This window comes from Equus przewalskii, chromosome 1, assembly GCF_037783145.1.
Source record: "Equus przewalskii isolate Varuska chromosome 1, EquPr2, whole genome shotgun sequence".
NCBI classification, from domain to species: Eukaryota; Metazoa; Chordata; class Mammalia; order Perissodactyla; family Equidae; genus Equus; species Equus przewalskii.
Genome location: NC_091831.1, coordinates 30,103,063 through 30,118,942, shown reverse-complemented (window position 1 = coordinate 30,118,942; position 15,880 = coordinate 30,103,063). Strand labels below are relative to the sequence as shown.

Sequence of the window (15,880 nt, the reverse complement as noted above, 5' to 3'; positions counted from 1 at the left end):
GCGGTCTTGCTGACCGGCTTTGAGTATATTAAGTCCTGAATTCCCAGAGCACTTTGTTCTTTTGTTCAGTGGCATCAATCACATTCTGCTCCATCAAAAAAATATTTATGAAGTATTTACTATAGCCAAGCACTGTGCTGGGCAGTAGGAATTCAGACACAAGAAGCCAGGGTCCCTGCCCTCCAGTTGGTTATAGTATCATGGGAGAGGCACATTCATAAAGAACGGTTCCCTCCCTCTGAGATGGGAAGGGATAACCTGTGCGTTGCACAGAGTGATATAGGCCCGGCCAGGGGTGGGTCAGGACAGGCTTCTGGGAGGGAGTGACACATGAACCAAGTTTTGAGGCATGAATAAGAGTTAGCCAGGCTAAGTGAAGAAAAGGTAAACTAGTTCTGTAAAAGGAAAGGTGGGAGGTTGGTGGGAGAGGGGGTTAAAAGAGAGTTAGGGGTGGGTTGTGCTCACTTGTGCATTGATATTTTCCCACACTAAAACCATTTCTCTGTGTTGGGGAAGCAACAGGTAGACATGCATAGGTTCGGTTCTGACTCTCAGAACAATTTCCTTTGGCTTTAAAACTTATGCCGGAAAAATAGGGAAAACTGTGTGCAGAGGAGAGGGGTTTATGGGAACTGTCTGTACCATTTACTCCATTTTTCTTTAAATCTAAAAATGTTCTAAAAAATAAAGTCTATTAATTTAAAAAACCTTATTTTGGGTTATTTAATGTAATTAATTTTTGGAAGGGGGCAGCTGATGTTATCTTCCTTGTCACTGAGAACCTAATACTCCATGGAGGTCATGACGAGAAAAGAAAAGCGGCTTTGCTTCTCTTCCCTCCTCTGTTTCTCCCTAGACCCGTCCCGACTCGGTGAGGGGTACCACCATCGCCTGCTCAGGCCAGCCTGATTTGGTCATCCTTGACCCCTTTGTCTCCCTCACCCCACATCTAGACCACCAGCTAGTTCTATAGATTATACTTTAAGCTCTTTTTGGAATCAGTCCAATTGGCTTTATCTCCTTTTCTTCCCCTCTGGAACAAGCCACCCTTGTCTTTCTCCTGGCTTCTTCAAAGCCCTCTTAAGCGAACATCCCGCTTGTATTCGTCTGCTCAAGCTGCCATAACAAAATACCATAGACCAGGTGGCTTAAACCACAGAAATTTATTTTCTCACAATTCTGGAGGCTGGAAGTCCAAGATCATGATGTCAGCAGAGTTGATTTCTTCTGAGTCCTCTCCCCTTGGCTTGTAGATGGCCATCTTCTCTCTGTGTCTTCACATGGTGTTCCCTCTGTGTCTGTGTCCAAATTTCCTCTTCTTATAAAGACCCCACTGATGTTAGATTAGGGCCCACCCTAACGACCTCACTTTAACTTATTTACCTTTCTAAGGACTCTGTCTCCAAATACAGTCACAATCTGAGGTACTGCAGGTTAGGACCTCAACACATGAAGTCAGTGTATAACACCACTTCTACTCTTGTGGCCCTCTGAGCCATTCTTCATGCAGCTGCCAGAGAGTGTAAGTCAGATCGAGTTATTTACCTGCTTAAAAGCCTTCAGTGGCTTCCCAATGTACTTAGAATGAAATCTAAACCCTTCCCCATGGTCTACAAGGCATTATCTGACCCCTACAACCTCCCCAAACTCTCCATGCCTCTCCACCTGGCTCATCACTGTGCAGCCACACAGCCTTCCTTCCATTTCTAAAATACGTGAAGTCCTTTTTTGCCCTGCCCACTCTTCACCTGGCTACCTCCTTTTCATCCTTCAGTCTCAGAGACGCCTTCCTGAATGCCTGGCCTCAGGTAGGCGCCCACTGTGATTCTCTGTTCTAGCCCCCAGTGCCTTTACTTGGCAGCTCTTATCACAATTTCATGTCATATTTGTTTGTTTGTTTGTTTGTTTTGTTTGTTCCCTCCACTAGTCTGCAGACCTCCTGAGGGCAAAGACCATTTCTGTTTTGTTTACACTGTAAACTTGCTCCTGGTGTAGTGCCTAGTGCAGAGAAAATGCTCATCAGATATTTATTGGAAGAGTAACAGTGAATCGGGAACTTGGGCTTTATTCTGTGGGCATGGGAAGCTGCTGAAGGATTTCTAGCGGGGAAATGACATGGTCAGATGCGCATTTTGGAGAGATCACTCTGGCTACCGTGGAGAGAGGGTAGGTTAGGGGCCGATCCTAGAGTCAGGGAAACTAGTGGGGAGACTATTGCAATGGTCCAAGCGAGAAATGATGAAATATTGAACTGGGGTTATGGAAATGGGAAAGAAAAGCAGATAGCATCTGTAGGACTTGCCAGTTTATGGGATGTAAGAGGTAAAGGAGAGGGGAGACTCCAGGATGACTCTGAGGTTCTTGGACCAGGTGAGAAGGTGAATGGGGGTATCTTCCATGGAGACTGGAAGAGGAGAGGAGGAACAGGTTGATTGAGAGTGTTGGGGGTAAACTAGGAGGACACTTATCTTAGCTCCCCTTAAAGACAGGGACTGTGTTGAAGTTCCCATTAAAAAAAATGCTTGGCCCATGGTAGGTTCTCAGTAATCCCCTTTGGGGACAGTGCATGCCAGCCCTTAGTCACATGCACAATGTCAGTTGTGGAGACCCTCACACCTGTCCACCCACCCTAAACCCCCAGGGATGTTGGTTCTCCAAATTCCCATGTCACTCATATCCTCCAGCCCTGCTCAGCCTGTTCCATTCCTGCTGGCCCTCCCCCCTTTGCTTGTTTTCAGCCCTGGCAGAAACAGAGCAAGCCCAGAATACACCATCCAACTGGCGGGTGATGAGTGATGAACTGCCTGGCTCTAAAAGGCTGGAATGAGGCGGCCTTTCAGTGCTAAGTGCAGTAACACTAGCCCTCCGCTGGCTGTAATTCTAGATGGAGGTGGTCTGGGGCTGGGCACGGACGAGGCGGGAGGAATGACCCTAGAGGTCCTCCGCCGGGCAGTGGGAAGAGAGTGCATCTTTCTGTAGTCAACTGAAAGTATGACTAATGCTCAAATGGAGGTGACCGAGGTGCGCTGGATTACAAGAGAGGATGGGTGGTTCTTCTCGCTGAGGGAAGGCTCTCTGTGCGAGATGGGCAGGAGGACTTGGCGGTCACACTTAACCCCTTTTTCCTCCTCACCTCAGATGAGATACCACGTTTACAGGGAGATTGTCTTTTTTCTCCACTTTATTTCTGCCAAATATCCTACAGCTCTGTGGCTTTGGGCAAATAACTTAACCTGTCTGAACTCCAGTTTCTTCATCCGTAAAGTGGAAGTCATAGCCCACACCTCGAAGGGTTGTTGTGAGAACCTAAATGAGCTAAAGGATTTAAAGGAATGACTGGCTTATAGGAGGCATTCCGTAACCTAGATGGCCAGCTGCTACTAAAAGCAAGTCTGTTTCAGAAGTGGCAGGGCACTGGAGAAATGCAGCCAGCTCTCAGGTGACAGTAAATATGTGTTCATTTAAACTGTGCTCTAGGGAAGGCCAGCGCCTTAATCAAGAATCTACAGCGCAGGCGTGATCAGCTAACATTTAATCAAACGTTCACTGCTACTTTGAGGGCAACAGCCATCATCTCCCACTGGCACCAGGCGTTGTAATTAGTATAATAAGTTGATTATGTAGGTTTCACTGGGGGAAAATGGCTTGTTAATAAACCAGTTAAAAATGAGTTCTCGTCACTGAAGTCAGTGGTATGGAAGATTCGCGTATTGGCTAAGACAGTGGACAGTCACTCTTCACCTTGCATGCAGGGGAAAGTCTGCTGAGCCCCATGCCTTCCGCCTTTCTGGATGGTACCTGTGGCAGGACTCTAACGTGGTCCTGTATCCAGCCATCATGTCGAAGGATTTGATTCACCTAAAGCCTTACGGTTCACTTAATCCTGCTTCTAGATCGGAGAGTCCCCCTCACGCAAACCTTTCAAGCGAGGCCTGGTTCGAGACAGCTCTCTGGTCAGCTTTCAGAATGGAGCTCGTGTCTGCTTGCTGATGAAACTGTGTCTAATCAATGTCTGAAATGTGGCAGGATTTGGTCTGCAACCTGTGTGAAGTGAAGCTGTGGGGGGAGCAGCTAGCCCTCAACAACCCATAATGTTGTCACCAACTTGCATCTACCAAAACAACCCAATAGTTTGTGCAAAATGAAATCTGTTGAGGTCCGTTTGCAACAGCTACTGTTAACATATGTTAGGGCTAAGCACTTTATTTACCTTATTTCATTTAATCCTCAGAACAAATCTGTGAGGCAGGACCTATTATTCTTCTAATGTTTTTAACCAGGGAAAAGGAGGCCCAGAGATCTTAATGCATTGCCTGAGGTCACACAGCTACTAAGCAGTGGAGCAGGATTTGAACCCAGGACTGGCTGAAACCAGAGCCCTTGCACTGAATCACTGCACGAGACTTCCCAATAGCATTTGACGGTTTGAGTTTGAGTAACTTTTCCCCTCAAACAGGGTCAGTCTATAGTCTGGCTCTGCTAACAGCTATGCCTTCCTCATCTCAATGCCCACCTGCTAAGAAATGGCCACCTTCACACTGAGAGGAGCTGCTGCACAGCAACACCTCTGTCACAGATTCTGGCAGCAGCCCCTCTTGACCCTCCCTTCTCACAGTTTCTTTTTTCCTGTTTTCCTCCCTCATCCTTCATACGCTCTTAGAACCTCAGAGTTGGGGCATCCACTCCCAGCTAGGAGAATATATAAAAATGCAAGCGCCCAGAGGGGGTCCTCCCGCCTTGCTTGAATGCAGCCCGGATTGGGCACTCACACTGTCTCCAGGAGCCTCTAATCCCGCAGGAGTCTTTCTTCTTATGGACCAGATTGTGCCTTCTTGTCACTGCACTCACGGGTCCTGATTCTGCCCATTGGAGTCACTAGGAAGCCCAATCCCCGTGTCACGTGACAGCCCTCCAGGTATGTTGGGATGGATCCATGGTTGACCAAGTGTGCTCCCTTAGGAAGGACCTAGGGATGTCAGATGCCGTGAGATGTCACATGGGATCTCTCCAGTCCCTGCGGGTCTCCCCACTGCGAGCTTGGGGACCCGAAAGGCTCTGGCCTCCCAGAAATTTACCTTGTCCTCTGGGCAAAGAGGTGCTTCCTGACCAGCTTTCCCAGTCTACAAGGAAGTGCTAAAGCCCTCCCCCCTTTCATTATCGTTTTTATTGAGTTATAATTTATATAGTTGTTTACACACCCCTTTTTGTTTTTTATAAATTTTTACCGAGATACAATTTATATGCCATAAAAGTCTCCGTTTCAAAGTGTACGATTCAGTGATTTTTTTATTATATTCAAAGAGTTATGCAACCATTACTACTACTTAATTCCAGAAAATTTTTATCGCCCCAAAAAGAAGCTCCATACCCATTAGCAGGCACTGTCATTCCCTGTGCCCCCAGCCCGCAACCACTAATCTCTTTCCATGGCTATGGATTGGCCTATTGTGGACACTTCATATAAATGGAATCATACTATATGTGGTCTTTTGTGACTGACTTCTTTCACTTCACACAGTGTTTTCAAGGTTCATCCATCTTGTCACGTGTATCAGAATATCTTTCCTTGTTATGACCAAATAATATTCCATTGTATGGATATACCACATTTTGTTTATCCATTCATCAGTTGATGGACGTTTGGGTTGTTTCCGCTTTGGGGCTGTTATGAATAACACTTCCGTGAATATTTGAGAACAAACTTTCATGTAAACATATGTTTTCAATTCTCTTGAGTATATACCTAGGAGTGGGATTGCTGTTGCACAAAAAGTTTACCTGTCGATGCATTTCATGTCAAGCCCTTTTCACACATAGAGCTTCAGCCTGGGCTTGAGCTGTGGGTGAGCAGTCAGGACCCTCTCTTACCAACAACAAGGTGGTGGGATCCAAGTCGCCTGGAAAGCCCAGCCAGAATCCCCCTAGCAATTCTTTTTCCCTCTCTCCCAGGCCCTGAGGGGCACAATGGTTTCTTCAATTCAAAGATGTCATCTATTTGATAACAATTTAGAGGGCCAGGGCAGGGGAAGTGGGGCCAGGCAAGTTTCTTTTGACATTGATTGTAAGATATCTCCTGATTTAAAAAAGTCAAATTATTTGGTGGGGGGCGGTTACTGCATTTTAGACTTGGGGAGATTACAGCCTTAAATTTAAAGCTTACCCTCACAGTCCAACCCAGCATTTTTATAGAGGAGGAAACAGAGGGATTTCTTCATCGCTGAGATAACAGCCATAGGCAAACCTTTACTGCTGAGGCTGGCAGACAGAAGTGTTGTAGACACGGAAGTGGCAGACAGGGCTGGGCTGTGGTCCGTCTGTTAAACCTCTCTGATGTGGCCTCCAGGGACACCCACTGGAGGGAGAAGTTACTCTGTGCTATGTCAGACACTAAAGATGAGGGATCTGCTCCTTAAGTCTTTATACCATGGTGTCATGGGAAAGGCTTAGGAGCTACAGGTGGCAGAGCCCAGAGAACTCAGGCCTCTGAGCCCACCCCTGTTCTTTCCATAACACCACAGGTCATTTCACCTCCCTGGGCCTTGGTCTCCTGATCCGAGCAGTCAGGAGAGTGACCCCTTCCCTGCCTGATTCACTCAGTTGTTGTCAGGACCAAATCAAATGAGATAATAGAGAGGTGAGCACTCTAAATAAAGAATACATGGTGGGTGATGATTTATTACAGGCCTGGATTCATTTAAACTCATTCATCTATTCATGCCACAGATATTGATGAGAACCTGGTTATAGTTTAACCTCAATTACCTCTTAAGGTAACTGCCACTAGATTTTTATTACCCATTGTATACTTTTGTTTGTCCTAAGTCACTCTAACTTCAAAAGATGTTCCTTTAGGGCTCCCTCCTAATACTCACGCCTACTACTTCCTGCCTAATACTCAGGCCTTCCTGAAACTTTGGTCTTTCCAGTAATCTCCTTCTCCGACTGTTTCAGCTCATTTATGTTTTGGTTGAGGTCTCAAGGTCAGAACCACGTGCAATATGTACCATAGTCTGCTACAGATCAACAAAATATTCTGGTTTACTGCTAATACTTTTTCCAACACACACAGCAGGCATCTTCTAAGATAGGGTGAATCCTTTCAGCCTTCAGCAAAGATTTAAGAACTTGATGTGACTTCTTCAAAGCATTCATTTAATGTTGCCTTTCCACCACCATATGCTCGGTTCACAAATCAGGCACATATCACCCCCTAGATGTTCTAAGGGCTTTGTTATTATGCAAGTGGCGAGAAAAGAAACTTGAAAAGTTAAAGGCACAACCCAAATGTCCATCGTGGATGAATGGATATGCAAAATGTGGTATATACATACAATGGAATGTTATTCAGCCTTAAAAAAGAAGGAAATCCTGTCATGTGCTACAATATAGATGAATGTTGAAGAATTATGTTAAGTGAAATAGGCCAGTCACAAAAAGACAAATACTGTATGATCTCACTTTTATGAGGTACCTAGAATAGTCAAATTCACGGAGAAAGAAACAGGAGTTACCAAGGAGGAAGGCAGAATGGGGAGTTATTATTTAATGGGTGCAGAGTTACAGTGTAGGATGATGAAAAAGTGGAGATGGATGGTGGTGATGGTTGCACAACATTGTGAATATGCTCAATACCAATGAATTGTACACTCAAAGTGGTTAAAATGGCAAATTTTATGTTATGTATATTGTATATTGTATATCAGATGGTGTATATATCATATGAGATATATATATATATCTCACATATTTTTTATTCATTCAACTGGTTGATGGCTATTTGGCTTCTTTCCAGTGTTTGGGTGTTATGAATAAAGCCGCTAAAAAAAAAAGTTAAAGGCAGACTTTAAAACATGCTGTAGTAAAAGGAAAAAGTAGGCTATAAAAGACTATGGTGCTCTTTCCACCATCTTTCCATGCCACCATAGTGGTGCACGTGAACGTCCTGGCCAAGGCTCTCAAGAGCATCAACAGTGCCAAGAAGAGAGGCAAACACCAGCTTCTTATTAGGCTGTGCTCCAAAAGCATCGTCCGGTCTCTAACTGATGATGAAGCAAGCTTACATTGGCGAATGTGAAACCGCTAATGATCACAGAGCTGGGGAAATCGTGAGCCTCACAGGCAGGTTAAACAAGCATGGAGTGATCAGCCTCAGATTTGGTGTGCAATTCAATGATCTGGAAAAATGACAGAACAATCTGCTCCCATCTCATCAGTTTGGTTTCATTGTACTGATGACTTCAACTGGCATCACGCACCAAGAGGAAGCAAGACCCAAACACACAGGAGGGAAAATCCTCGAATTTTTTTCTAGAGATGTAATATATACATAAAAATACAATGTCTCAATGAACAACGACAACAAAATACTATTCTTTCTTTCTTAATGGTATATACTGTTATATATATGCATGGTAAAAGTCATGGATAATATTCACCAGTGCAAATAGTGAATACCTCTGTGTGATGGGATTATAAATAATTTTGTTTTCCTTTTTTTTTTTTTTTTTTGCCTATTTGTATCTTTTAATTTTTCTACAAATAATTTTATTATTTGTATGGTACAAAAAATACATAAAATTATTTTCCAGTATCTATCCTTGCTTGCTGCTTGCCATGGCAGAAAACTTAAGAAAGAAGTCATGGATTTTCCTTCCAATGGTCTTGCTGTTTCTTTTCCATTATGTTCTCATGTGCTTACGTATTGAGAGGAGCTGTGGTTCAAGAGTGGAGCCCGTGGCCTCAGAAAAGTCAGTGAATCTCTCTGAGCCTCCATTCCTTTACCCATTGCATGAAAATAGTAATAATAATAGCAACAATAATAAAAGCTATCTTTTGGTGTTGTGCAGAGGAGTGTGGTATGATATGGAAGCCCTCAAGAAATGCAACTGATGTCACTCTTCATTCCAGAAAGTACTGCCAGCATCCAGATCACCAGAGGAGCCCTATTTAGAGTTATCAAAATTCTCCCCGTTCCAGCTGACTATGATGAGTTAAGTTAAAGCTGTTACTCACCTCCACCACCAGTTCATTCCTTCGCCTTCGCCAGTGAATCTTTGATGACTTGAATGTCCTAGAGAACAACCACGAGGGGGCACAATTTCATCACCTGAAAGCCTGGGTCCCATTTCTCCAATTTCTTAACCAGTGCATTTTTCCATCCAAAAATTATGTGGGTACAAACCTAAGTATTAAGGAAACTTTCAGGTGGAGGGAAATCCAAGGTCACAGGCTCACGGTTCCACCCTTTTAGGGGTCTCCTCTCCCTTGCCTCCTTTCCTTCTCTCTGTCACAACTGGCATCAGTTCCCCTTGCCTGTGGCAGCAGGGCCTGGCTGTGCTTACTCAGTCAGACATTGCCGTAGAAGGACTTTTTTCCCTTTGTGGACTGTGTGGTTCAATGTTACTGGTTATTTTAAAGCACTGCCCAAGGCTGCCGGGGGGCACTCTGGTTTAAAGGACTTTTTTCCTTGCTTTGACTCAGTTCAGGGTGGTTACCAAGGTCAGAAACAGTCTCCCTATTTCTCTTCAGCCCACCAACTTCTCAGCAGGTGGCTTAAGACCATTCCTTGAAAAAATATTTTCATTTGGGGGGTGGTCAAGCTTTCCCATCAATCTACCATTGATGATGACACTTGAAGTCAAATCCTTGCTTTGCTTCTCGGACTTAGAACGCTCACTGCCCCTTCCCTTCCTGCTGCTAAGATTTCTAAAGACAAACAATTCTCAAACTTTGGTGTGAATGAGAATCATGTGGAGGGTCATGTTGAAAGTGCCGATTCCACCACTTCACACCTATTAGGATGGCTGTTATTAAAAACAAAACCAGATTTTTAAAAACCCAGAAAATAACGTGTTGGAGAGAATGTGGAGAAATTGGAACCTTTGTTCACTGTTGCAGGAAGTGTAAGATTGTGCAGCTCCTGAGGAAAACGGTATGGTGGTTCCTCAAGAAACTACCATTTGATCCAGCAATTTCCCTTCTGGTTATAGACGCAAAAGAACTGGAAGCAGGCACTTCAACAGTTGTTCATACATCGGTGTTCATAGCAGCATTATTCACAAGAGCCAAAAGGTGGAAACAACCCAAAAGTCTATCGGTGGGTGAATGGGTAAACAAAATGTGGTATGTCCATACAATGGAATATTATCCAGCCATAAAGAGGAGTGAAATTCTGATAGATGCTACAACATGGATGAATGTTGAAGACAGTATGCTACGTGAAATAATCTAGACACAAAAGGACAAATATTGTACGCTTCCACTTACACGAGGTACCTAGAGCAGCCAGCCAGAGAGACAGAAAGTAGAACGGCGATTACTAGGGGCTGGGGGAGGGGCAATGCGAGCTGTCATTGAATGGGTGCAGAGTTTCAGTTTGAAACGATGAAAAAGCTCTGGAGATGGATGGTGGTGACAGTTAAGTACATTCAGGTCCTTGTGAATGTGTTTAATGCCACTGAATTGCACAATTGGAAATGATTGAAATGCTAAATTTTGTGTTATGTATATTTTAGCACAATAAAAAAAGTTAAAAACTTTTTTTGTTAAGTGCAGATTCTAGGGTCTCCCACTGTTGATTCCATAGATGTGGAGCGAACCCAGGAAGCTGCCTTTGTTTAAGTCCCTGGGGCTTTTGCTGCAGGTGGTCTTGGAGGAACATTAGCATTCTGTGATGATGGCTGGGTTCACGCTTTCTAAATCACTGCCTGAGGATCATCCACCGCCGGAGTTTTAAGCACTGACTGCCGCTTACCAGCGTGTGACAAGTCACTGACCTCTCCGTGCTGTAGCTTCTTCATCTCTAAAATGGGACTAATAAGCCTGCCTACCTAATAAAGTGCTCATAAAACTTGAAGAGGTGGTACATGCAAAGTGCTTTTTAAAATTATTATTATTATTATTATAACAGGTGACTCAAGATGACTATTTCCCGTAATGAATAGAGTCACCCAGTGGTCTCCCCACTAAGAGCTAATGCCCTGGGGATAAATCCGGTAATCAGTCCACATGTTGTTCTGACACCTAATGGCTGGATCTACTTTTCAAATAACTGCTTGTGAATATTCTCAATGTCCAGGAAGCAGTTGCATTGGGCAATTAATTTAATGAAGCAAGGTTAAGAGTTAGAGCCATCTCTGCTTTTGCAAAGGGTTTAGTGATGAGATCTTATCCCATGAGAAGCAATGACATTCCCTAAAGTTGGGGAGGGGGTTGGCTTGCATCTCATAGAGTTCTAGTGGTTTTATTTTAAATTATTCAGATATATTTTTAAAAACCTCCTGGAAGAATTCATACTATGTTAACAGCGGAGTAGGATTTGTGGCAGAAAGTGAAGGCGAGCTTTCACTTTTCACCCTAATCAGTTCTGGGTTGTTTGTTTATTTTACACTGTGAGGTCCTGTATTACTTTTGTACTTTGAAAAGAGGGTTTCTTTAGTTACTGTCGGAGGTATTAAATGTGGCTGCCCCCTCCCATTCAAAACAACACCGGCAGTAAAAACACAAATACCCACTCAAAATAATACCCTTCCAAAATAATATGGATGATGATACCTTAGTAATTAGCAATTTAAAAAGCATGTTCACATCCATTATCTTGTTTAATCCACGGCACAGTTTTGTGAAGTAGGTAATATTTTACAGCTGAGAAACTAAACACATAATAAATGCATATCACGGTTGTCTAAGCTACATCTTTCTCCCTCCTTATCCTTTGAATGCTATCTTTGGTTCACTTTGCTGTAGTGTTTCTGGCACTTATTCTAGTCCTACAAGAAAATATGTTTATAATCCGCTCACTTGCGGATAATCATCCTTCAATGAAACTGCCCGGATTGAGAAGGTAATTACAGTTGCGATGGGCAGAGCAGTGCACCCCTGGCCAGGTAGGAGCTAATGCTGCTGTGTTTGTTTGCCCCCTGAGGTTATCATAACAAAATTCCTAAACACAACTATCTCATGCATATGTGTTTTAACAGAACCATCATTTTGTTTAGTCTGCTTGGCAGGCAGAAACCACGTGAGATTTTTCGTGTGCAGACCTTCCTTTCACAGAAAGCTGAACTGTCAGGCAGGTTTTGAAGAGCTGTAAATAGCTTTTCCAGTTTGGACAGAGTCAACCTCACCATTTGAGGGTAGGTATTTTTGCTGGGAAATGCGTGGCTTTTAGAGATCAGGCAAATAGTGATGATCTTGGTTGTTTGCTCTGCAATTGGAAAGACTTATTTGGATATTTATTGTTTAATGGTGGTCATTAGTGGCCACAAGAAAATGTAAAGTCTTTGAATTCCACAAGTGTCTCCTTTTAAGTCAGGACTCAGCCTCAGATAGCACTTGTAAATTGAGTCCCTGCAGGACTGGCTGAATAACATACACAGCCCAATCATTAAGAATTTCAAGATGGCAACATCAGCGCATTAAAGCAAAGGCAGGGCCCTTTGCAAGTGTACGGGGTGTACATCCATGAAGCCAGCCCTGGCTCTCCCTTACGTTTATTTTATTTTATTTTATTTTATTTTTAGGAAGATTAGCCCTGAGTTAATTGCTGCCAATCCTCCTCTTTTTTTTTGCTGAGGAAGACTGACCCTCAGCTAACATCCATGCCCACCTTCCTCCACTTTATATGTGGGACGCCTACCACAGCATGGTGTGCCAAGCAGTGCCACGTCTGCACCCGGGATCGGAACTGGCAAACCCCAGGCTGCTGAAGTGGAACGTGCACACTTAACCGTTGTGACACCGGGCCGGCCCTCCCTTACATTTAAAACAGTTTTTTTATCTACTAATTTATTTATTTATTTATTGGTAGGAGATTTACATATTGCAAATTCTAAAAGGTATAAACGTAAGTCTCTGGGGAACAGAGACTTCCTTATTGAGACCCCTGTTATCAGTTTCTTGTGTATCTTTCCAGAGATTTTCATTCATTTAGAAAGGTACATATGCACAATATATTATCTATACCCTCCTTCAGGGCTCACACATACGAATAGTAGCATACTTTACACATTGTCCTGCATTTTGTTTTCTTAACAACCTATCTTAGAGATCATTCCTTATCACTACAGATAGTCTCCTTTTCCATGGCTGCATAATATTCTGCTATGTGGATATAGCACAATTATTTAGCCAGTTCCCTTTGATGGATGTATAGGTTACTTCCAATGACCAAAAATACTGCAACAAAAATCCTTGCAAATCAGTTTCCTACAGATGGGAGTGTTTCTATGGAATTGTCAAGTCAAAGGTTGTGGTTTATCTTAAATTGTGATAGATATTGCCAATTGCCCTCTAAAGAGATTGTGCCAAATTATATTCTCACCAAAGCAGTTAGCAGATTTTTGGATCTTTGCCAGTCCAATGGGTGGGACACAGTGCTTCATTATAGTCTTGATTTTCATTTCTCTTATTATCGGTGAAGCTGAATATCTTTTCAAATGGTTAGGAGTCAGTCTCTTCTGTGAACTGTCCATCTATCCTCATCATTGCTGTATTGCATTGCATTGTGTTATGTGTTGAGTTGTTCATTAATCTTTTTCCTATGGTTTGTACAAATGCTTTATCCATTAAGGAAATTCGTTCTTAGTTTGTGATGCACTGAAAATATTTCCCCTAGTTGGTTTTATCTTTTAACTTTGTTTTGCCATGCAGAGACTTTTTAAAATGTAGTTGAATTTATTGATTTTTTTATGGCTTTTGAATTTTCTATCATACTCAAAAATATCTTCTCCGGTCCCATACTTCCTTCTAGTATTTCTTTGAATTCATTCCTTCACATAAACCTTAGCTCCATTTGGAATTTATTTTAGATAAAGTGTGAAACAGAGATCCAACTTTATTTTTTTGCAGATGGCTGCCTAGTTGTCCCAGCAACATTTATTGAATAATTCATCTCTTCCCCCACTGATTTGGAGTCCTATCTTTATCAAATAGCAAATTCTAATATGTATCTGTGTCTATTTCTGAACTTTGATTGGATTCTGTTTCACTTACAAGAATGGTTAAACATCATGTGTACAAAAAAAAAAAAAAAGAATTGTCTAAACCTCTCTCCAGTTTGAAGTGTAGTCATAGAGAGATGCGGCTTATCCAGAGCCACCTAATTCAATACAACAATCCCTGAAAGGCTAATCCCAATATATGCTTACTTTCATAAATATTTGAAAGAAAAAACTTATCATGATGGTTAAGAATCATCATGGATTGGATGGATTTGGGAGTCAGACAGACCTGGGTTTCAATCCCAGCTCCACACTTAGCTGTGTGACCTTGGGTGAGTTACTTGCTTTATCTGATCCTCGATTTCCTCATCTGTAAAGCAGAAATGAATACGGGACCTCTCTCATTGAGTTGGTTGCGAAGTAAATGAATGTACAGTGCTTATAACAGTGCCTGGCACATAGTAAATTATTATTATTATTATTATTATTATTTGCCCCTGGGTGACCAACACATCTCTGTTTTTTTTTTTTTTTTTTTTTTTTTTAAAGATTTTATTTTTTCCTTTTTCTCCCCAAAGCCCCCCGGTACATAGTTGTATATTTCGTTGTGGGTCCTTCTAGTTGTGGCATGTGGGACGCTGCCTCAGCGTGGTCTGATGAGCAGTGCCATGTCCGCGCCCAGGATTCGAACTAACGAAACACTGGGCCGCCTGCTGCAGAGTGCGCGAACTTAACCACTCGGCCGCGGGGCCAGCCCCCAACACATCTCTGTTTGCCTGAGATTTTCCTGGTTTTATCACTGAAAGTCTCGAATCTTGAGAAATTCCTTAGTCCTGAGAAAACTGGAACATTTGGTGACCATTGACCCTCTTGTCATGTGCACTGTGTGTTTTTTTCCTTTATCAAAACCATACTACTCAGTACCTACATTGACTAGCTCAACTTTTACAGAAATATCACAAAATGCAGTTTTTTTTGTAAGCATTAAATGCGTGCTCTTATCTTATTCCAGTTGAGCGCTGCTCCCTGGGGCTGGCAGAAATTCTTTGGCCATCAGAGCCTAATCTAGGATTTCCTCTGGTTTCCACCTGAGCCAACATCAAAGAGCCCCCCCCCCCCCCCACTGCCAAGAAGAGGATGGTGTTGGGAGAGGAGAAGTGGGGGTGGGGGTCAAAATAGGGCTAGACAACAACACAGGGCAGAAAGACTCCAGGACATCGGAGGCTGGGAGTACTTTGCTGCTAGAATAAACACAGAGCAGTCTCCTAGGATTGACTTGCTAGAATGTAAAAGAGGAACCGTCTTCCTCACTCACTGATCATTCTAACCTTAGCCCTGTAGTAGACTAGTAGGATACATATCACTGGGGAGGGGATGCATTACGTATTTCTCAAATCCTACCACCAGTGCTGTACCTACTCCGTGGAGGGGTGTAGCAGGCTCTGAAACCACAAGGACCAAAGTGCCAGGTCCTGGCAATTGCGAGAGAGAGGAGAGAGGATTATGTGTGTTGGAGATATCAAGCTTTGGGCTTACTTAAACTTAATTAAATGGCGCAACAGAGAGAGGCCTGGACTGAAAGTCAGAAAACAAAGTTCTTATCCCATCCCTTTCATGGACAATGCACCCTAAGCCACCCACTTCTCCCAGGGCTGCCCTGCACAACACCAGGGGGACACATGTCATTCACAGAGACATGTGAATACGCCCTCTTGGAGCTGGCAATACAGGGACCCCCATAACCTTTCTGGTCCTCCATTTCTTCCTCTAAAAAAGAAAGGACTAAACCTGGTCATAGTCTTTATCATTCAGTCGATATTCTTTGTGGTTCAGTTCTAATCACCAGTCTGGGAGATTTTGTCACACAATGCTCACTTACTAAGTGTCAATTTAAAAAACACTGTATTCTGATGCTGGTACCATGTGGATTTCTTTGACTC

General features: G+C 43.1%; 1 pseudogene; it reads left to right on the top strand.

Annotated features, from left to right (window-relative positions):
• Positions 1-538: 538 nt before the first annotated feature.
• Positions 539-13,840, top strand: LOC139081802 (small ribosomal subunit protein uS8-like; annotated as a pseudogene).
• Positions 13,841-15,880: the final 2,040 nt, after the last annotated feature.